Source organism: Chiloscyllium punctatum, chromosome 3 (genome assembly GCF_047496795.1).
Source record: "Chiloscyllium punctatum isolate Juve2018m chromosome 3, sChiPun1.3, whole genome shotgun sequence".
Taxonomy (NCBI): Eukaryota; Metazoa; Chordata; class Chondrichthyes; order Orectolobiformes; family Hemiscylliidae; genus Chiloscyllium; species Chiloscyllium punctatum.
In genome coordinates this window covers 80,715,569-80,737,915 of record NC_092741.1, presented here as the reverse complement: position 1 = coordinate 80,737,915, position 22,347 = coordinate 80,715,569, and the positions used below count along the sequence as shown (strand labels likewise).

Here is a 22,347-nt window from a genome sequence, read left to right as displayed (position 1 = left end):
TATGCACTTTCTTCACAATCTCCAAATTATGCTGCATTTGAATGGAAATGCCCACCAGTGCACTATGACTGGGAGCAACTGGTTTGAGCAGGAACCTTGAAGTCAGCAAAAAAAAAGAGTCCTTTAGCACTTGTAACACCAATCCATGTAGACTTCTGCAAATTGAAACAACTATTAAAGACACCAAACGCTTTCAACAGCCAGAATTATTCATCCAGTAATTACCCTGTTGGTTGTTGACAATTCATTGGAGCAAATGCGACAGAGATGGAGGAATTGGGAGAATGAGGTAGAGTCTTTACAGGAAGCAAGGTGCGGGGATGTATAGTCTAGCTAGCTGTGGGAGTTGGTGGGTTTACAGTGGATTTTGATGGCCAGTCTGTCCCCAGAAGTGGAAATAGAGCTGTCAAGGAAGAGAGGGGAGGAGTCATAGATGGATCAGGTGAAGGTGAGAGTGGTGTGGCAATTGGAAGTGAAATCGATAAACCTTTCCAATTGTTGATGAGTGGGGGAGGCAGCACCAATAATATCATCAATATACCTCCGAGAGTTAGCTGGACAAGACATCCTTGCACCCTGCTCCCTCTATTCCATTCACCCAATTCGTCCATCTCTGTCACATTTGTTCCAATGATGCTAACTTTGACCTCCAAAACATCAACCTTTCTCCTCAACTGAAGATTCCCCGGTAACATTGTTGACAGGGCCCCAGCCGGGTCCAACTCATCTCCCACACTTCAGCTCTCACCCCCTGTCTTTCCTGCTGCAACAGCAATAGGGTTCCCTATGTCCTTACCTACCATTCCACCAGCATCCACATCAAGAGCATCATTAGCCGTCATTTCCACCTCCTCCACCACCAGGCACATATTCCTCTCCCCTCCCCTCCCTTGTCAGTTTTCCAAAGGGACCATTCCCTCTGGGGCATCCTGGTCCACTCTTCCTCCACTCCACACACACCCCTGCAGCCTCACGGCATCTTCCGCTACAATTGCAGGAGGTGAAACACCAGCCCGCTTAGTTCCTCCCTCCTCAGTATCTAAGGACCCAGACACACCTTCCAGGTGTAGTAGCACTTTACAAATCCCAGCCTATTGCATTCACTGCTCAGAATGTGGTCTCCTGTCCATGGAAAACGCAGTGTAGACTGAGTGACCATTTCACAGAACATTTGTGTTCCGTTTGCAAAAAAAGACCCTGAATGTCCAGTTGCCTGCCACTTCAGTGCCACCCTGTTCCCTGGCCGTCATCTCTGCCTCAGGCTTGCTGCAGGGCTTCAATGAAGCTCAGTGCAAACTGGAAGAACAGCACCTCATTTTCCGCTTGGTGACACTGCAGCCTTCCAAACTCAACATTGAATTCAAGAACTTTAGGGCTTGAGCTTGCCCATGTCCTTACACACCAGGCCTTGTTATCACATAGTCTAATATTAAACACACCCATTGTTAGCTAGCAGTCTCCATTATTAGCTATTCACCCTCCGAACCAGACCGTTACCCACTCCTTTGTCTGTCCAACTGTTCTTCTCTCTTTTTGGACTCTTCCCCACCTATCATTTATTCCTTAACCCTGTTCCCAACTGCCACACCCCCCCCACCCCCCCCCCCCACCCCTCCCCACCTTTACTAAATAAAATGACATTTTCTTAGTTACTATCAGTTCTGAGGAATGGTCAGTCGACCCAAAATATTAACTCTGATTTCTCTCCACATACAGTGCGAGATCTGTTGAGCTTTTCCAGCAATTTCTATATTTTTTTCTGATTTCGAGCATCTGCAGTTCTTTTGGTTTTTATTTTGTTTACAACTCTAAAGTCTAACAGGAGGAACTAAATGAAAATATGCTAAAGCTAATCTATGCTGTGTTCAATATTTCAGCACAGGGACCAGAATCATATGGTATGACAATCAAAATTTAACATACAAAGAAACCCATTTAAATGCTTTTAGTCTAAACTTCATAGGTTTGAAAACTATTCCCTGAAGGTTGTAAAAATATTCTTCACTCATCCTTCTCACGAGACAACCAGGAAACAGCTTTATTTAATCCTCAAGGCCTAGGAAGTTTGAACTAGTCAGTATTTAAGCAAAAGGAAAATTCTTGCACTGGCTTTGATTCAGGCTGCAGCCTGCATCCTGTCATAGTTGAGCTGGAAGCTTCACGTTTATATACTGACATGTGGAATAGCCTGCCATCTAGTGTGCTGAATGTATTAGGGAACTGTGTGGCACTTGCACAATGATCTGGACAACAGTAAACTGAAGTCCCTTTCTTTATTGTGTTTACTGTATGTAAGATTTATGTTCTCATTCATGCTTATTTAATAAGTTTTAATACAATAACTTGTTTAATTCTAATGCAGTTGATCATCAATGCCTATTACACAAAGATAGCCAATGTATTTCTCTAACTTGATGTCAATTGCAGCTTTGGGGCTGCTGAGCCACACCCAGTATATACTTTATCCTTTAGTAAATCAAGCAATGGGGGTCAATCCCTGTTTATAATCTGATGTATTGTTTGTATACAGTTGTGGGTCGGAGTTCACACAAAGGCAACATACTTAACATTACAGCTGTGTCAGTGGCATGGGGCCATGCAAAATTTATCCTTTTATAGAATAGTGATGCTTGAAAAAGAAAATATCTAATTACAAGTTTCATGATGAAATATAGTCAACCCTGTCTCTGCAAATAATAAATACAATGTCATGTCACTGATTTTAATGAATAGCAAGAACAAATACTTGAGTTGTTGTAAACAGAATTTGTCTCATGTTTGTAACTCATAAAGTGCCAATGAGAATATTGAATGCCCTAATAAAGTAAAAATGTTGCCATAAGCAAAATAAGCACTTTAATGACTCATTGTATACAGTTTTACCATACCCTAAATCTTTTTCAGATGTTGTAGAAAACTAATGGGGGCATATAAAATCTATGGTTCAATTTAAAGTGAAGTATAATTTCACAAAATGTAGTTGGATACATGCATGATTGATATAACCAAAATGCCTACAATGGATAAATAATTCAATCTTTGAAATTAATGTAAAAACCAAACAATTCTGGCTAGCAATGTATGCATTTGTATCATAGAAATATTCTTAGCTTACTGTGAGTTGTGCATCTTTAATAAAGTCATGATTGCACAACACGAAAAATATTCTTGCGAATAATCAGTTACTGCACAAAAATATTATCCAACTGGTTCAGTATCTGCTGCAAATAAACTGCCATTAATGATCATTTTGAATTGTTAAGCAAAGATATTTATTTTTGTACGAGATACAAATTTTGACATTCACATTATTAGAATAAAGTCTAACTTTACAATCACTTAAACCACTTTCGGATTCTTGTGTCTGAAATGACCTCTGATTATCTGAGCTCCTAAAATCATGAAATGCCTGGATATGAGTCAGCTGGGGCTCTTTGCTTTGCAATTTTCTAAAGCAACTATTGAAAGGATTTTCTAAAGTAATCACAAATACAGAGACTAACATACTTGTCATAATATACGGATAGGAGGATGGGTGGACAAAGTTCATAGGTGTTTCCAAGATCTCAACTAAACCTAAAAGCTGCACTTGTCACAATCACTTTGCTTTGGTGAAAAGATTTGCATCTGCTGAGAAACATATGGCTAACCTCAGCTGTATGAATAATGGGAAACTTTCAGTACAGAAAGAACACAACATGCTTATTAAAGATAGATTAAACAGACTGAAATGCAAAGCTTCCCTAGGGAAAAGGAAGTGTGGGAAATTCAACCTGACACAAATCAACATTGTTGAAAGAAAATGCCAATGGCAAATGCCTTAACACGTAGCTGCGAGGTTGGTGCAGGAGGGAGGGCTTCAGATACCTAGACCATTGGGATGCCTTCTGGAGAAGGTGGGGTCTGTACATGAAGGATGGGTTGCACCTGAATGGAGAGGCACAAATGTCCTGGGTGGAAGATTTGCTCATGTGGTTTGGGAGGGGGTGGGAATCAGAGCTACATGTCTGAGAGGGGGCAGTTCGAGATAGGGCAGTGACAGGATGTAGTGAATCTATCAGGAAGGTTTCTCACGTGATGAAACAAAGGGATCGGTTAAAGTATGTTTGCTTTAATGCACGGTGTGTTAGAAATAAGAGTGGTGAACTTAGAGCATGGATCAGTACTTGGGGCTATGGTGTTGTGGCCATAACAGAGTTGTGGGTTTCACAGGGACAGGAATGGTTGCTAGATGTTCCAGGGTTTAGAATGTTTAAAAAGAACAGGGAGGGTGGAAAAAGAGGAGGGGGTATAGCATTGTAAATCAGGGAGAGCATCACAACTACAGAAATGAAGGTTGTTGAGGAAGGTTTGTCTACTGACTCAGTATGGGGTGGAAGTTAGGAACAGCAAGGGAGCAGCCACCTCATTGGGGGTTTTCTACAGACCCCCTAAGCAGTAGGGAGATTGAAGAAATCATAGGCTGGCAGATTTTGGAAAACTGCAGATGTAGCAGGGTTGTTGTTATGGGTGATTTCAGATTTCCCAATATTGACTGGAACCTCCTTAGTTTGGATGGAGCCATTTTTGTCAGGTATGTTCAGGAGGGTTTCCTTACTCAGTATGTGGACAGGCTGACGAGGGGAGAGGCCAGTTTGGATTTGGTGCTCGGCAATGAGCCAGGACAGCTGTCAGATCTCTCAGTGGGAGAGCACTTTGGTGACAGTGACCACAACTGCCTCACATTTACCATAGCCTTGGAGAGGGAACGGAGCAGTTACCAAGGGAAGATGTTTAACTGGGGAAAAGGAAATTATGACGCTATCAGACAGGAGTTCGGAAGTACAGACTGGGAGCAATTGTTCCACAAAAAGGGCACAACAGACATGTGGAAACTCCTTAGGGAGCTGTTGTTGCAAGTGATGCACAAATTTGTTCCTCTGAGACAGGCAAGAAAGGGTAAGGTTAAAGAACCTTGGATGACGAGAATAGAGGAGCTTCTCGTCAAAAGGAAGAAGGCAGATTACATAAAGTAGAGGAAGCAAGAATCTAGCACAGCTTTAGAGGATTACAGGCTTGTAGAAAGGAGCTCAGAAATGGACTGAGGAGAGCCAGGAGAGGGCAGAAAAAGGCTTGGCATGAAGGATTAGAGAGAACCCAAAGGCATTTTACTCATACGTGAGAAATAAGAGAATGATCAGGGAGAAGGTAGGGCTGATCATGGATAGCGTACGGAACTTGTGCGTGGAGTCTGAGCAGATAGGGGAAGTCCTAAATGAGTTTTTTGCCTCAGTTTTCACTAAGGAAAGGGATCTTGTTATGAATGAGAACTTTGAGGAGCTGGGATACAGGCTTGAACAGATCAAGATTGATGAAGTTGATGTGCTGGAAATTTTGGCAAACATTAAGATTGATAAATCTCTAGGGCCAGACCAGATTTATCCTAGGCTGCTCTGGGAAGCAAGGAAGGAGGTTGCTAAGTTGCTGGTGAAGATCTTTGCTTCCTCACTCTCCACGGGAGTCATACCGGGGGATTGGAAGGAGGCGAATGTTGTTCCTCTTCTCAAGAAGGGTAATAGGGAAATCCCTGGCAATTACAGACCAGTCAGTCTTACATTTGTGGTCAGCAAGGTTTTGGAAAGAATTCTGAGGGATAGGATTTATGACTATTTGGAAAAGCATAATGTGATTAAAGGCAGGGAGGGGCAGGTCATGCCTCACAAATCTTATTGAGTTCTTTGAGGAGGTGACAAAACAGGTTGACAAAGGTCGAACAGTGGATGTGGTGCATATGGACTTCAGCAAGGCATTTGATAAGGTTCCCCATGGTAGGCTCATTCATAAAGTCAGGAGGTATGGGATACAGGGAGATTTGGCTATCTGGATTCAGAATTGGTTGGCTGACAGAAGGTAGAGAGTGGTTGTAGATGGAAAGTATTCTGCCTGGAGGTCAGTGTTGAGTGCTGTCCCGCAGGGCTCTGTTCTTGGGCCTCTGCTCTTTGTAGGTTTTATAAATGACTCAGATGAGGAGGTTGAGGGGTGGGTTAGTAAATTTGCAGATGACACAAGGGGTGGAGGTGTTGTTGATGGTATTGATGGCTATTGCGTGCTGCAGTGCAACATAGACAGGATGCAGAGTTGGGCTGAGAAATGACAGTTAGAGTTCAATCTGGATAAATGTGAAGTGATGCATTTTGGAAGATTGAACTCGAATGCTGAATATAGGATTAAAGACAGGGTTCTTGGCAGTGTGGAGGAGCAGAGGGATCTTGGTGTTCAAGTACACAGATCCCTCAAAGTTGCCACCCAAGTGAATAGGGTTGTTAAGAAAGCATATGGTGCTTTGGCTTTCATTAACAGGGGGATCGAGTCTAAGAGCCATGAGGTTTTGCTACAGGTCTACAAGTCCCTGGTGAGACCATACTTGGAACATTGTGTCCAGTTCTGGTCACCCTACTATAGGAAAGATACAGAGGCTTTGGAAAGGATGCAACTAAGTTTTACCAGGATGCTGCCTGGTCTGGAGAGCTTGCCTTATGAAAAGAGGTTGACTAAGCTTGGACCTTTCTGTCTGGAAGAAGGAGGAAGAGCAGTTACCTGATCGAGGTGTACAAGGTAATGAAAGGCATGGATAGAGTCAATAGCCAGAGACTTTTCCCCAGGGCAGGATTGACTGGGATGAGGGGTCATAGTTTTAAGATATTAGGAGAAAGGTATGGGGGGGGGGCATCAGAGGAAGGTTCTTTATGCAGAGAATGCATAGAATGCGTTGCCAGCAGTCTTGGTGACAGCAGTGTCATTAGGGATATTTAAGCGACTGCTGGACATGCACATGGATAACAGTGAATTGAGGGGTCCGTAGGTTAAGTTATTTTATTTTACATAAGGATTAATCCTCTGCGCAACATCGTGGGCCAAAGGGCCTGTTCTGTGCTGTACTTTGCTATGAAAAGTTTTTTTCGTGACATTTCATCAAAACTATAGGTGATCATGGTCTGATCATTGAGAATTTGCATTGACATTTTCGTTGAGTTTCCTTGATAAATTGATTCCTCTGTAGCTAGTAGTTTAGAGCAACCAATTGAACCCTCTTGATGAATCACCAAGGTTGATCAAGCAAGTTTAGAAATGCAAGTTACCAGGCTCCAATCTCATTACAGTTGAAATATTATGGCTGAGGTATTTTGTGATAAGTCCTGTCAATCTTTAAGTCCATTCTAGGTTAAGGATGTGATTTTTCTCAAATTTGAAGGCTCTCTGTTGTCATATTTCCTAAATGGAAATTGTGAAAAAGGCAGTATAACCCTGTTGTTGAATGAACCCTTTCTCAATCCTGATGGGAATATCCAAAAAGAACAGTTAAGGATGCTGTTCAGGTATGATATTCTTTCTGATGCTCAGTGATTGTTCAATTTTAAGCAAAACACTATATGCATGGTTTACATTTATATTTTATTGGAATGTTAGCACATTTTTAGCTTGAAGGGATCTTGTTCAGTTCTGAGGCTGATTTTCTGATCCCGTGGTCATTTACATTTTCAGGCATATTTTCTCGCATCATATTTTAAGGGTAGTTAACAGAAATGTAAGACAGAAGTTTCTTTATCTGTTCAAGAAATGCAAGGAGAAGTTTAAAAAAATAGAAATAAAGTAATTGAGAGTCAAAAGATGAGGAAGATGCTTGATGAATATTGTTACTCTACTTTTGCAGGGTAATATATTGGAAAGGTATATGTGAAATAGAAATGAGGAGAATGTAGAAAAATGACTGAGAGGTAAACATTCACAGCTTATTTGGCAAGTTAGTTGTAAAAATAGTATGAGGACCAAAATGTGTAAAGGCAAAAAGTTGATTATGTCAATGGTACCAGTCACAATTATTAAAAACATTTTGAAATGATAATCTGGTTAAAGGCGAAAGAGTATGGAAAATATTATATCTGACTTTCAAGAAGAAGAAATTTTTTTAAAAAGTTAAAAGCTGATGTGCACAGAGATAATATACATACACATTGCTGCATTTTCCAAGGAGCAAAAATCAATAAAGGGATAAAATTCAAAAACAAAGAATTGAAGATTCTGAAACTAGAAAGATGAAAATCCAGAAAATAATACATAGCAGATCAGGCAATGTCTGTGGGGAGAAACCATGTTAATGGTCATCTTATAGAGCAGGGTGGATGGCTTCACCTCACTAACCCTGAAAGTGGGTTAGCCAATGGCCCAGAAGAATCCTGCCAGGAAACAAACACACTGCTGGCAGAGTAAATTAAAGGTGGGATTTCTGCCCCTCATTGGGAGGAAATGCAGTGTAAACAGTTCTAGCATTACCAGAGCTTAGTTGCCTGGACTGTAGCCCAGTTCCAAGAAGGCCCAATGGAATCCTGGGCCCATATAAGTTAAGGGCATTGGGTAGGGAGAGGTTGGCCACTGCAGTGAGGGAGGGAGTGAGTGAGTGAGTGGGGAGGGATGAGTTTTAAAGCCATGCAAGGATGAAGATCATCTGGGGGGAGGTGGGGTTTGAACCTCTGATGCACCAAAGACACACTTCAAAGATGCCCCTTCAGTTATAAAAGCCTGTAAACAAAATGAGATGCCCTCCTGCCCACATCAGTGGATATATATGAGCCTTGGACAAGTGTGATTGACCCTTAATTATTTATTTCCATATGGTGGATGGGCTGCCAATCTTTGTGCCTGCCCACCCTCTGTAATTTGGTGGTGATGAGAAGTAAAGGTGGCTGGACATCCACCCTATTGTATCTGCACCCTCCCCTCCCAACTGAGAAAACACTCAGTAGGACCATGTTGTATCAAACCTTTTAGTTTGTTTGACTACTCTGAAGAAATCTAGGCCTTGAATTTGCTGAGGTCACAATTCTAGAGTGTTTAGTGTAGTGATCAGTCACCTCATTGAAAAGGGCAGATGAGCTGCTTTCTTGGTGGTTATATCTATTCTTCCAGAAGAACTATAGCTAACGACTGGCAGAACCCTTGTGGAAACTCAGACTCATACTTTCTAAAAGAAAGGAACAAAATGCAACTTCAGATTTTTCTGGATCTATCATTTCATATCAGCCGTGATTGCAAATGGCTTTGAGAGTGATGTGAGATTTATACTTCGTTGTTCCCTCAGTCTAAGACAAATTCACTTTTGTCTTTTTGCTGATGTACTTAAGAGCACTGGGCTTAACATTACTCTCAAATAAATGATAATGTCTGCGCACTTAATTGTTGTAATTGGCTTGAATGATTATTCAAAGCATTTGTTTTTACAATTCTTTCGATTTTAATCTAGATGCCAACTTTGACACAAAAGCTGGAAAGGTAAGTTCTTCTACTATTTCAAGGATCAATAATGTACAACTGCAGCAATTTTACTTTCAAACACTAGTGATACAAGAGTATAAACAGGGAACATTCAAGCCTTAATTTGATTCTTGGAAAAAGTGGCAAATCCCGCACTGGAGAAAGAGAATGTCAGTTTTAATCTTGTTTAAATAGCATGAGTTAGGGGTTTAGTATTTTGTGTGGATGCTGTAGCTTTGAAATGTAGATGTTTAGCTCAAATTAAATATTTTCAATGTACACATTTTGAACTTGGAAGTAAAATATAAAAGAAAAACAATGCCACCATTGAAATGAAAAGAACAAACATTGGAAATTTAGAAACACAAGAAAACATAATATTCTGATAATCTACAGCAATTCCATCAAACAAAAACAGAAATTGCTGGAAAAGCTCAGCAGGTCCATCAGCATCAGTGAAGAGAAATGAGAGTCAACATTTCAGGTTCAGGGACCTTCCTTCAGAACTGGAGTGTGTAGTTCCATCAAATTCTGCTCCAGCAAAGGAATGTCAGCTTATCTTCTGACAAGTTATTGCAACCTTTTACCTTTTCATCCTCTAGAGGTAGTTTTTTGTTATTGTCAGTGTGACATTGCAAATTCCCTCTGAAAAATATAATAATTCAAAATGCTTCAGGTCTTTTCAGAAGTAGTAATGTATCTCAGATGACAAACTTGTGCAAGTACAGTCAGTCTTTCGTTAATGCGACTTGGCTGTAAAACGATTGGGTGAAGAGGAAATGCTTTTTCTAAAATACAACCTTTTCAAGAATGTGTCGGCTATAATATGATTACATTGTCAACACTTTAAGTGTATTTCTATTGTGTGATTTTTGTATAGCTCAGGATCGCACAGGAATGTAACTATTGCACAATAGCAGAACTACCTGTACAGAAATTAGATAAATCAAAATCAACAAACATAATTGCGATTATGAAACCTCCGTAAAGAATTATTAAGATACAAAGAATAAACATGTATTTACTTAGCAGCTTTCAAGACCCCAGGTCATCCCAAAGTACTTTCCCAGTGTAGTTCCTGTTACAATGTCAGAAATGCAGTTGTCCATCTCACAAGTTTTGACAAACAGAAATTAGAGAATGAAGTGATCATTTGTTTTATTGATGTTGGTTAGGGAATACATTGATTGTCTAGGACCTGGCTCTTCAAAATAATGCCTTGTGAAAGCTTATTTCCACGTAATAGGGGCGATGGAGTCTTGATGTAACATCTAATAGCGACATAGGAACAGGAATTGGCTATTCAGCCCCTTGAGCCTGTTCCAACATTCAATGAGATTGTGGCTAATCTGTAGACTAACTCCCTAAATCTGCTTTTGGCCCATGTCCCTTAAGACCTTTGCTTAACAAAACGTTTTCTATCTAAGATTTATAATTAACAACTGATCCAGCATCCACTGCCATTTGTGGAAGACATTTCCAAGCATCTCGCACCTTTTGTGTGCAGAAGTGTTTCCTAACATCTCTTCTAAAGGTTTAGCCATAATTCTCAGGCTATGCCCCATTGTTCTAGATTCTTCAACCAGTGGAAATGATTTATCTTTTCCTGTTAATATCATGAAATCTTCTGTCAAATCATTTCATTAACCTTCTAAACTCTAGAGGAAACAGGCCTAATTTGTACAATCTCTCCTCATACAACTCCCGAAGTCCCGAAATTCTTGTTGACCTACGTTGTACTCCCTCCAAGATCAATATATCCTTCCTAAGGTGTGGAGCCCAGGTCTGCTCACAATATTCCAGTTGGGATCTAAGCAGGGTTTTGTATAACTGTATCTATGTTCTTATAGTCCAGTCCTCTGGATAGAAAGGCCAACATTCCATTAGCTTTCATGATTATTTTCTGCACCTGACTCTGGAGGCCACGATTAGATCAATCATGATCAAATTAAATGGTGGAGCAAACTTGAGAGCCAGATGCCTTTCTCCTAATTCATATGTGTTAGAGGAGCTTTGAAACTGGTGAACACGGTATTAGATATACTCTATTATGTGTAATGGATCATCTTTCAAATTTTTTTCTGTTTTTCCACAAGATCAGTTATTACCTTAACCCTACAAAATTCTGCCAGGACAGTACCTTATGAAGTTTAATCATTTTTATTTCTTTTAACCTATTTGAGAGTCTGCTTCGGATACTGGAGGAAAAGGGAGAGCTGTACTGCTGAAGATATCAGTAGCTGAAACAACTACTGATGAAACTAAAGGACCCTGTACCAAGAACCAGCAAATTGGATGTTATATACAAAATACCCTGCAAGGACTGCAACAAGCACTACATCGGCTACGGGCAGAAAACTAGCCACCAGGATACACGAGCACCAACTAGCCACCAAAAGACATGAGAGGCTATCGCTAGTATTCTTACACACAGATAAAGAAGGACACCACTTCAACTGGGACACCACATCCATCTAGGAGAGGCTAAACAGAGTCATGCACGCAAATTCCTAGAGACCTAGCATTCAAACCAGAACTCCATCAATAAACACATCGATTTGGACCCCATTCACCAACCTCTGCGAAAAAGAACCGGAAGTGATATCACCCACCTTAACAGACCAAGGCACATAAATAGAAAGCGGGACAGACACCGACGCTTCACTGGAGTCTTACTGATGATGTTAACGAGCATGGTGACGAAAACAAACATAGCAGCTCAGCAAGCAAACTTACAACCTGAAGATACCATCCTTATAATACCATCATTCCAAAAGTTGAGAAGATACCATGTTATAACAGTGTACATTTTTGGGTTATTTCTCAAGCTGATGTTTACATGAAAAATGTCATCCTAATCTACTCACAATGAATTTACTGAGCAAATAACATAATTTGCTTCAAAGAAATGGCGTTGTTCTTTGGTTATGTGTCGTGGTCCAAGTCAACTGAACCACAGTACTGAGTTTCCAAGGGGAATACCGTCCTCCAAAAATGCTGTAGAGAGAAAACTGTATTTGTTAATTAAGGCTTATAAACTCAGGAACTCTATAATTATTGCAAACCAAAGACATATCCTCCAAATCACTAGTTAGTTCTGACCTCATAAAAGTGACTGAAATTTCAAAATGACATAGTTCAAAAACAGTTTCTGCAAATGTAATTGTTTCATATTACTGGCCTTTAGCCATAGGTTCAGAAAGAATTGTGAATGTACAACAATGTTTTAGTGATGAAAGTAAACTTGTACAAACTTATTAGGAGTAGACTAAAGTACTAACTTTGTAACCCCCTGCTGGTCAGGACGTGGAGGTACAGTAGAAGATGCTGCACTGATGTCATGAATGATGTTAATCCAATCTGCAAAGTGGAAATTCAAGAGGTGCTGCAGAAAGGCTGGTATTGGGCGATATGATCAGATATTTGGATGCTCTTTTGCAGATACAGTCAAGTGTAAGCAACTGTATATTCACTTTGAACAAGTAAAATGTAATCTGAAAATAAAGATTAATAAGGCAGCTTTCTTTTTTTGGTTAAACATAATAATTGAATTGAATGTAATTTATTGTCACTTGTACCGAGGCATAGCGAAAAGCTTTGTCTTGTGAGCAATACAGGCAGATCACAGAGTTAAATAGCACAGATAGGTAAATAATAGGTAAACAGTGACAAAAACAAAAACACAGATACAGACGAATATTAAGAATTTGAGTCCATTCAGTATTCTAACAACAGTAGAGTAGAAACTGTTTCAAAACTGGCTAGTGCATGTTCAGGCTTCTATACCTTCTCCCTGATAGTAGAGATTGTAGAAAAACATTGCCAGGGTGGGATGGATCTTTGAGAATGCTGCTTTTTCTTGACAGTGGGCCTAGTAGATGGATTTTGTAGACGGGAGATTGGCCTTTGTGATTTCCAGGCCAGACTCTTGTAACCATCTCCGACCTTGAATAGAACAGTTACCATACCAGACAGAATGCTCTCGATAGTCACCTATAAAATTTGGCATGGGTATTCGCCGTCATGTCAAATTTCCTCAGCTGCCTGAGGAAAAAGAGACATTGTTGGGCCTTTGTAACCAGTGCGTCCCCATGACGAGTCAAAGAAAGCTTGTTGTGGATGACCACTCCCAGGAGCTTGACACTATCCACTTGTTCCACCTCTCTGCTGTTAATGTGTAGGGGGCATGAGTAACATCCTGCTGAAAGTCAATGATGAGTTCCTTGGTTTTGCTAGCATTGAGAGCTAGGTTGTTCTGAGTGCACCATTTTTCCAGGTCCTCTACCTCCCATCTGTAGTCCGTTTTGTTGCCATCTGAGATTCGACCGACTGTGGTGGTGTCATCAGCAAACTTGTAAATTGCATTAGTCTGCTATTTGGTGATGCAGTCATGGGTATACAGTGAGTACAATAGAGAGATGAGTACGCACCCCTGGGGGGCTCCAGTGTTGAGTGTTAGTGAGGATGAAATATTGTCCCCAACCTTCACTGATCAAATAATCAAACTAATAATCAAACACATAGACTTCAAAGGCTGTAAACTCATAAATGTAATCCATATTGTAAGATTTTTCCCAATCTCATCTACTTTTGATTTCCATTATGTTTGTATTTATTGATAATATAATCATAAAATATAGTCATAAAGCACAGACTTGAGTCTATCAAGTTTGTACAAGTTTTCTACATTAGCCATAGCCTTGCTTTTTTCCTCTTTTAAGCTTGCCAAACTCTCAGTGGGGGGGATATCCATGATTATATTTGCCACCACTTCTGTAAGGCTGTACATTCCATGTCGAGGGAACCCATTCATTAAGCCTGTCCACATCCTCCTGAAGCCACTTTACACCTTCCTCAGAACACAGATTCTTACTTATCTTTCTTAGCCCCCAACCAATCCACAAATTTGGAAATATCACTTTAGGTATCCACAGCCAAACCATTGATATATTTGGGAACATCTGGAGTCCAGCATTGACTAGTTGGTTCAAATGTCCTGTTTCTGTGCTGCCAATTCTATGTAAATGAATGAACTGTGTGCGTTCTAATGCTAGTCATTTGATATTTTCAGTTAGGTTAATGGAAGTTGTAGGAAGGGATGGCCTACAAATGTGTTTCACTAATGCGCAACACATTTAATTAATTTCACAGTCAGTCAGTACTAACATGAAAATTTAATATGTTAACAAAAAAAATTATTATAATACTGCAATGAAAACATAAAACCAAAAAGAAGCAGGAATACAATATAAGAAACACATCATCTGCTGAGAGACAGCCAGAATAGTATGGATCAGATTTTACAATTGGGAGGGTAGACTCTCTGATGATTGATCTACTGAGCTACAGCTTGCGGGCATCTGGGGGAGAGCCATTTGAAGCTAAAAGGTCTCCCTGAATGTGTCCACCCTGAGCTGGCAACTCTATTCTGGGATAGTTTTTCTTAATATTTTCCGTGAAGAATGTTCTCTTGTTTTAGCCACTCAGGGCAAAGTCGAAATCACGGAGTGCTTGAGCAATTTTCTCTTTCTTCCATTCCTCTCTGGTTTGAAACCAGGTATACTGGTTAAAACCAGGATAAATAGTGTCATCAGCAATGGAGCAGTCAGCTTAAAAAGATTGTGACAACTCTCTTGGAGATATAAAGGCAGAGGGTCACAGATCCACTGTTTGGAAAGCATTGAAATTTGATGGGTGTTTGCAGGAAGAAGGATGAAATATCAGACAGATTCATGTTTGATGAAAAGGGAATTTTTTTTGGAAACTGCGGCATTCAAACTATTTTTAGAAAATTGTCAGGACACCTGGAAATTAATGAAAAGCTTGAACATCTGGTCACCTTAATCTGGGGCCAAACCTTTGACTTTTCGGATATACTTAGGCAAATTCAGAGTAAGGACAGATCTGATAATGTGAATATTGAGTCCATAAATAACAAAAGTATAGAATATCTTTTTTTGTTTTGAAGTGCAGCACAGGATCAAGTCAGAATACAGTGAGTTTGCTACAGAAGTTTCTTTTTCCAGCTAATTATTTTAAAAAGTGTTGACAATGTTGAGGCATTTTTAGAATTTGTATCAGTTTGGCTTTCGGAAGATTAGAGATTTTTACATGAAGACAGTGCAATATTACATTATCTGGACCATTTAACAGATGGAGAAAGTGAGGACTGCAGATGCTGGAGGTCAGAGCTTAAAAATGTGTTGCTGGAAAAGCTCAGCAGGTCAGGCAGCATCAAAGGAGCAGGAGAATCGACGAGTCTTCAGTAGGGCTTATGCCCGAAACGTCGATTCTCCTGCTCCTTTGATGCTGCCTGACCTGCTGTGCTTTTCCAGCAACATATTTTTAGACTATTTAACAGATGGGGTTACCATTAGAGTTGTAGATCATGCTATTTTATAGATGGACATTGGTGAGTCAAACCTTCAGCATAAAAAATATTAGAATGTTCGACAAACCTACCAGCATTTCTTTTGGATGGTTTAAGTAGAAGAAAAGGGAGAATAAATGGATTTTGTGTATTTGGATTTCCACAAGTCTTTTGATAAAGTTCTACATAAGAGGTTAGTGTGTAAAATTAAATCACATGGGATTGGAAGTAACATGCTGGCATAAATTGAGTATTGCTTTGCCATCAAGAAGCTGGGAATTGGAATAAATTGACCTTTCTTGGAGTGGAATCAGTGCTTGAGTTCAGGTTTTTCACAGATGTCAATGTTTTTTGATGAGAGGATCAAGGATAATGTTTACAAGTTTGTGAGTGGTGAGGAAGGTGCAAAGAGGCTTCAAGGCAAATTGTCTGAGTTTGAGTGTGTGGATAAAAGCATGGAAAGAGCCAGATAATGTGAATAAATAAAGTAGGGTGATTGAATTTAAGAGCCACGAGGTTATGCTGCAGTTCTATACACCCCTGATTAGACTACACTTGGAATACTGTGTTCAGTTCTGGTCGCCTCATTACAGGAAGGATGTGGAAGCTTTAGAGAGGGTGTAGAGAAGATTTACCAGGATAGCTGCCTGGACTGAGGGCATGTCTTTTGAAGAAAGGTTGAGGGAGCTAGGGCTTTTCTTATTGGGGTGAAGAAAGATGAGAGATGACTTGATAGGCATGTAAAAGATGATGAGAGGTATAGATAGAGTGGATAGCCAGAGACTTCTCCCCAAGATGGAAATGGCTATCATGACAGGGCATAATTTAAATGTAATTGGAGGAAGGTTTAGAGGAGATGGCAGCGGTAGGTGTGTGCGTGGAATGCACTCCCAGCAGTGGTAGTAGAGTCAGATACATTAGGGGCATTTAAGCAACTCTTGGATAAGCACATGGATGATGGTAAAATGAAAGGTATGCAGGTTAGATAAATCTTAGAGTAGGGTAAAAGGTTGGTACAACATTTATGGCTGAAGGGCCTGTACTATGCTGTTGTATGTGCTATGTTCTATATAACCACTTTGGTAGGAAAAAAAGAATGGCAGAGTATTATATAAACTGTGATAGATTGGAAAATAATAATATACCCCTGACATTGAAAGCAAGTATGAAAGTGCAGCAAGCAGTTAGGAAAGGAAATGATCCGTTGACCTTTATTGCAAAACGATTTGAATACAGGAGCAAGGATGTGTCATTGAAGTTGTATAGAGTCTTAGTGAAAGAATACCTGGATTTCTGAGTACAGGTTTGGTCTCTATATCTAGGAAAAGACACATTCTCCATAGATGGACATCATAATGAAAAAAAATTGACCACAGTTTACCTCTATCTATTCTGTCCAGATTCCTCATGATTTTGCAAACTTCTATTAGCTTTTCTTTTTCTCTTCTTCTCTCCAAGGAAAACAGTCCCAATTTCTTTAAACTATCTTCCTAACTGACATTTGTCATTCCTGGAACCATTCTTCTGATCGTCTTTTGAACTCTATCCACTGTGTTTATATCCTTTCTAAAGCTACTTTCCCCTATCTTCCCAATTATGAAGCTTAAAGTGCTGACTCTTATATTAACAGCACTATTTACCTTTCCTGCCACTTATTAATGAGTTATGTGCATGTACAGCCAACTCTCTCTGCTCCTGCATGCCTTTTCAAAATGTACCCTTTGTTTTATATGATCCATGTTCTTTGTCCCTGAATGGATCATCTCACAGTTCTCCACAAATTCTGGACTGGCCTGGGTGGTCTGAATGCAGGGATGTTTTCACCATCTGAATGGTCTAGAATAAAGGTTACATTCTCATGATATAAGATTTTTAAAAACCCTGCTAAGGAGGAGTAGAAGTGTCTTCACTCAGAGTGTGGTGAACCTCCACCATACTTGGCTGTGAGGCCAAGTCACTGTGTGTACTCAAGAAATACATAGCTCAATTTTATAGTTGTTGATGGGTATGAGAAGAGAGTAGAATGTGTCTTAGTGATTGAACAACAGCCATGATCATATTAAATGATGGGGAAAGCTCAAATGTCCTCTGCTGCTCCTATTTTCTATGTTTCTATGGGGCTAGTGGGTTGAAAAAGTTGGAAGATTGAGTAATCAATTAACTATCCACAGAAAAATAAAGCTGTACTGGTTTCTGTCTCCCTAACTGGGTTTGAATTGACACTCAGCATTTGCTTATTGTTTTATACAATAAATTTCAGATAAGTGTTATTACTTTCATTATACTGTGCTTTTTCGTAAAGTAAATTCTATTTGTGATGATTTGCCTTCACTAAATCTATAAGTAAATTATATGTGCATGCTTACTATGGTGGTTGCTATGTTGCTAGTTAATCTATGAATTCTGCTTTTGCAGAATTAACAAAGCATCTTTCCTTGTGCGAATGTAACCACACTTTGATTAAATAGATTGCTGCAGATTCCAGCAACCAGTTGTTAGTGTGTCCATTATTGATCTAAATTGACAATCAGATGATCAATCCTGAAGATGCAACTTGATACTCCTATTGGAGTTGGAGATCTGCTTGAAATCTTATGCCTTCGACCTACGTATTGAGTGCACAGTTAAGGGATTGCAAGGAGAGAAGGTAATACCAGATTGAAATATAGAATAACTGAGGTTGGGAATTTGGTTCATTTGGGAATTCCTGGGGTTTTTTTTTCAAGTTTAAATTTAGAGGAAGAGTTGGACTCTGAAATAGAACTTTCAAACTGCAAACTAGTGACATAGCCTGGTAAAAGGGAATTCCCTCAAAGATAAGCAGTTATTTACTAATCACCTGAAAGTGGTTGGCTTGAATAAGTGTTAAATTTATAGCAGCAACCTGTAAGTGAGTCATCAGTACTCCTTAAGAACAAATGGGATTGTAAACGATAAGGACTAAATGAATGCATGGAGAGGAGACAGTGGCCCAGTACACAATTGAATGATTTCATAGTTGGAAATTTGGTTCAATTTGGAATTCATTGTTGATCATAAAGCAGTGGTCTCTTTCTACGTTTTACCATCTTTCTTTGTTTCCAATGTAGGAGACCTTACATTTTCATTACTTAAGCTGCTGTTTGGAACTTAACTCTTGCTAAATAAAGACATTTTGCCAAAGTCTTTTGCACACTTCTGGATAACTTGCAAGAATTACCAAAGGAAATGGTAGACAATACTTTGTAATAGATATGAGTGCTGATTGGTTGCAAAATGGAAGCAGATTGGTTGAGGCATTGCCATGGTGAAAGAACCAGTTAATAATACAAACAGTTAACTGCTAAGGTCTAATGAAGAATTAAACTAGGTAAGTTGAATCTGATTGGTCATGGCAGAGCCACAAGAAATGATCCAGAGAATGCTGTCACCTATTTTATTGATTGAAGAATGAGAATCCCTACAATGTGGAAACAAACCCTTTAGCCTAACAACCGACCCTCCCAAGAGTAACCCACCCAGACCCATGCCTCTACCCTACATTTACCCGTGACTAATGCACTTAACCTACATGTCCCTGAACACTATGGGTAATTTAGCATGGCCAATTTGCCTAACCTCGACATTTTTAGATTGAGGGAGGAAACTGGAGCAAACCCACGCAGACACAGGGAAAATGTGCAAACTCCACACAGACAGTCACCCGGGGCTGGAATCATACCCAGGACCCTGGCCCTGGGAGGCAGTAGTGCGAACCACTGAGCCACCGTGCACCCTGAAACCAGCACAGCAAGTGTACAAGCTCTTTCTACATGCAAAAAATAAGACTTGTATTAATATTTTAGTGTGTATAGATTGTATGTATACTAATATGTATTAATGTAATGTAATAAGGCAAACAGAGTGGGAGAGGAAGGGACTGAGAATTTAACATTAATAATGGCCTGATAGTGAAGGATAACAGAAAGTCATAAATACATGATCTGGCCTTTGAAGATCATGAGGTAACAACCAGTGTGAATGGAAATCGGGAAAAACACAAGTCAGAAAATATTGGTTGACAAATTTTATGAACAAAGCATTAAACAAAAATTATTGAAGCCTTTAGTTAGGCAAAGTAATAATTATGGAGTCTGTATATGTTTAATAGACTGGAATAACTGAATTGGCAAAGATGGCCTAGAACATTAGCTTGTAGGAGGTTTTTAAGACAGTTTTCTTGAGCAATACATTATGGAATCAAGTAAAGATAAATCCTTCTTTGATCTAGTATTTGGTATTGTGATAGAGCTAATTTGTAATATAATTGTAAAATATCCACTAGGAAATAGTGATCGAAATCCATAGAGTTCAATTTTATATTTGAAAATGATATGCTCCAAGCACAAACAAAAATCTAAACTTAAATAAAACCAATGACATGGTTTTGAGGAGAGTACTGGCTAAAAGGAATGATGGTAAATCAACAGTGAGAAATATTTAATGAAACATTTCAAAATGTTCAACAAAATATGTTTCCAAAGTTCCTTAGATTTGGAAACAATCCCCTTAAATTGGAATTTAAAAACCGAAAAAACTACAGATGCTGTAAATCAGAAACAAAAACAGATATTGCTGGAAAAGCTCCACAAGTCTGGCAACATCCGTGAAGAGAAATCAGAATTAACATTTCGTGCCTGGTGACCTTTCCTCAGAATGTTTCAGATGTTGCTGAGACATTCTGAGGAAGGGTCACTGGACACAAGGTATTGGCTCTGATTTCTCTGCACAGATGCTGCCAGACCTGCTGAGCTTTTCCAGCAATTTTTGTTTGCTTTTCAAGAAAGGAAGGAGAGAGAAAAAAATCAGAACTACAAGTCAGTTTGTCTAACACCAGTGCTGGATGCAGACATCAATTACAAAGTCTTAACATTGTACTTGAAAGTGTCGTATTGTTCGAAAGTGTCAAATTGGTTTTACTCCACAAAAAAATGTTTGAATAAAAGTTCTTACCTTTTTTTCAGATTGGGTCTAAGATACTGGATAAAGAAGAACCAGTAGCTGTAGACTTTTTAAAAGTATTTGATAAGGCATGCAAAAAGGTTAATAGAAAAATTAAAGGCTCATGTATTTGAGAGTAATATATTTGCATGGATAATGAGTTGGTTAAATTACAGAAGGCAAAGAATGGACATTAACAGGCAATTTTAAGTTAACAGGCTATGACTAGTGGCACACTACAGAATAAGAGCTGAGGTGACATATATTGACAAACTATAATAATTACTAAGATGAAAAAACAGAATTATATACAATTTACTGACTGTAGAGGGCTATGTGCAAAGATGGACTCTGGGGAAGATAAAGAGAGGTTGGAAAGAGATAAAGGCAGCTTAGCAACTGGGTAACAACAAGATTACAGATGGAGAACTATAAAGGCATTCATTTTGGTTATATTCATTGAAAACTAGATTTTATTTAAAGGTATGAAACATGCAATTATTGATGGAATGATTGAAATCTGGGCTGGTGGATCTCAGTGTCGATGAGATCCTTGATGGGAGTTATTAACCTGGCTGACAGATGTAAACAGGAGATTCAGAAGGGCTGCTCAGTCTAGGAACTGCTTTCAGCTGGCTGGTCAGAGCCCATGTACTGTGCACATGTAATCAAAGGGTGACTTGGTGACAGGATACCAGCAATTATTTCAGTTGACATTCAAAGGTACTTAGGTATGTGCATACAAGGATTTCAGAAAATTACCATGTAGATGCAGCAAGCAATGAGGAAGGCATATTGCAAATTGTTCTTTATTATGAAGAAATTGAAGTACAGGAACAAAGAAGCCTTGTTATTACTGTGCAGAGATTTGATGAGACCATGCCTGTTATACTGTGTGCAGTTCTGTCTCCACTTTTAAAGAATGATAAACTTGCAGTAGAGGAGGATAAGTAAATGTTCAGTGAAATAGTCCCCGGTGAGGCGGTTGTCTGATGAGGAGAGGCTGACTGAATTGAGCCTGTATTCTCTGAAGGATCTTCACAGTGTAACACTGAGATTGTTTCCTGTGGCAGAGAATCTAAAACAATGTCTCAGGATAAGGGGAAAATCATTTAAGACTGATATGAGGAGAGATTACATAACTCAAAAGATTGTAAATCTTTAGGAATTCTCTATCCCAAAGGATTATTGATGCTCCATTTCTCGATACATTTAATATGGCATAGGCAGACGTTTGGTCTGTGAGGAAAATACAGAATATTGGGAGTGGGTGGGAAATTGGAGTTGAAACCCAAGATCAGCCCTGTTTGTGTTGCATGGCAGAGCAAGTTTGAAGGGTCTACTCATCTTTCTATTTTCTATGTGGTTTTGTTTTCTTGTCACTTTAGACAACAATTTCCATCATTAGTCTGGCAGTACAAAAGCCTTCTGATCCAAGAAGTATCACATCTGAATATGAAATTGCAAAGAACCAGGCTGAATTGAGAAATCCTAACACTTTCTAGTCAAGTACTGGGACGTCAATTTGAATCCTCCCCACTAACAATGATGATAATTAATGTCTGCGGTTTTTTTATGTTTAAAAAGGCATTTGTGTTATCACTGGGTTGATATCTGTGGAAGGAATTGGATTTGCAGCTATCTGTAACATAATGATTTCTGATCCAATCAGTTAGCAATTGTTTTTTCAGTTTCAGTCGACCAGAGGGAGACAATTAAACCAATGCTCT

General features: G+C 39.3%; 1 long non-coding RNA gene across 3 annotated transcripts in view; it reads left to right on the top strand.

Annotated features, from left to right (window-relative positions):
* LOC140460971 (uncharacterized) overlaps positions 1 to 15,473 on the top strand; it is a 68,227-nt gene extending 52,754 nt beyond the window's left edge. For all 3 annotated transcript variants that reach the window (XR_011954427.1, XR_011954428.1, XR_011954431.1), the window contains 2 exons: positions 9,278 to 9,306; positions 11,472 to 15,473. This is a non-coding gene — a long non-coding RNA (uncharacterized lncRNA). The remainder of the gene's footprint in view (positions 1 to 9,277; positions 9,307 to 11,471) is intronic.
* The last annotated feature ends 6,874 nt before the right edge of the window (positions 15,474 to 22,347 follow it).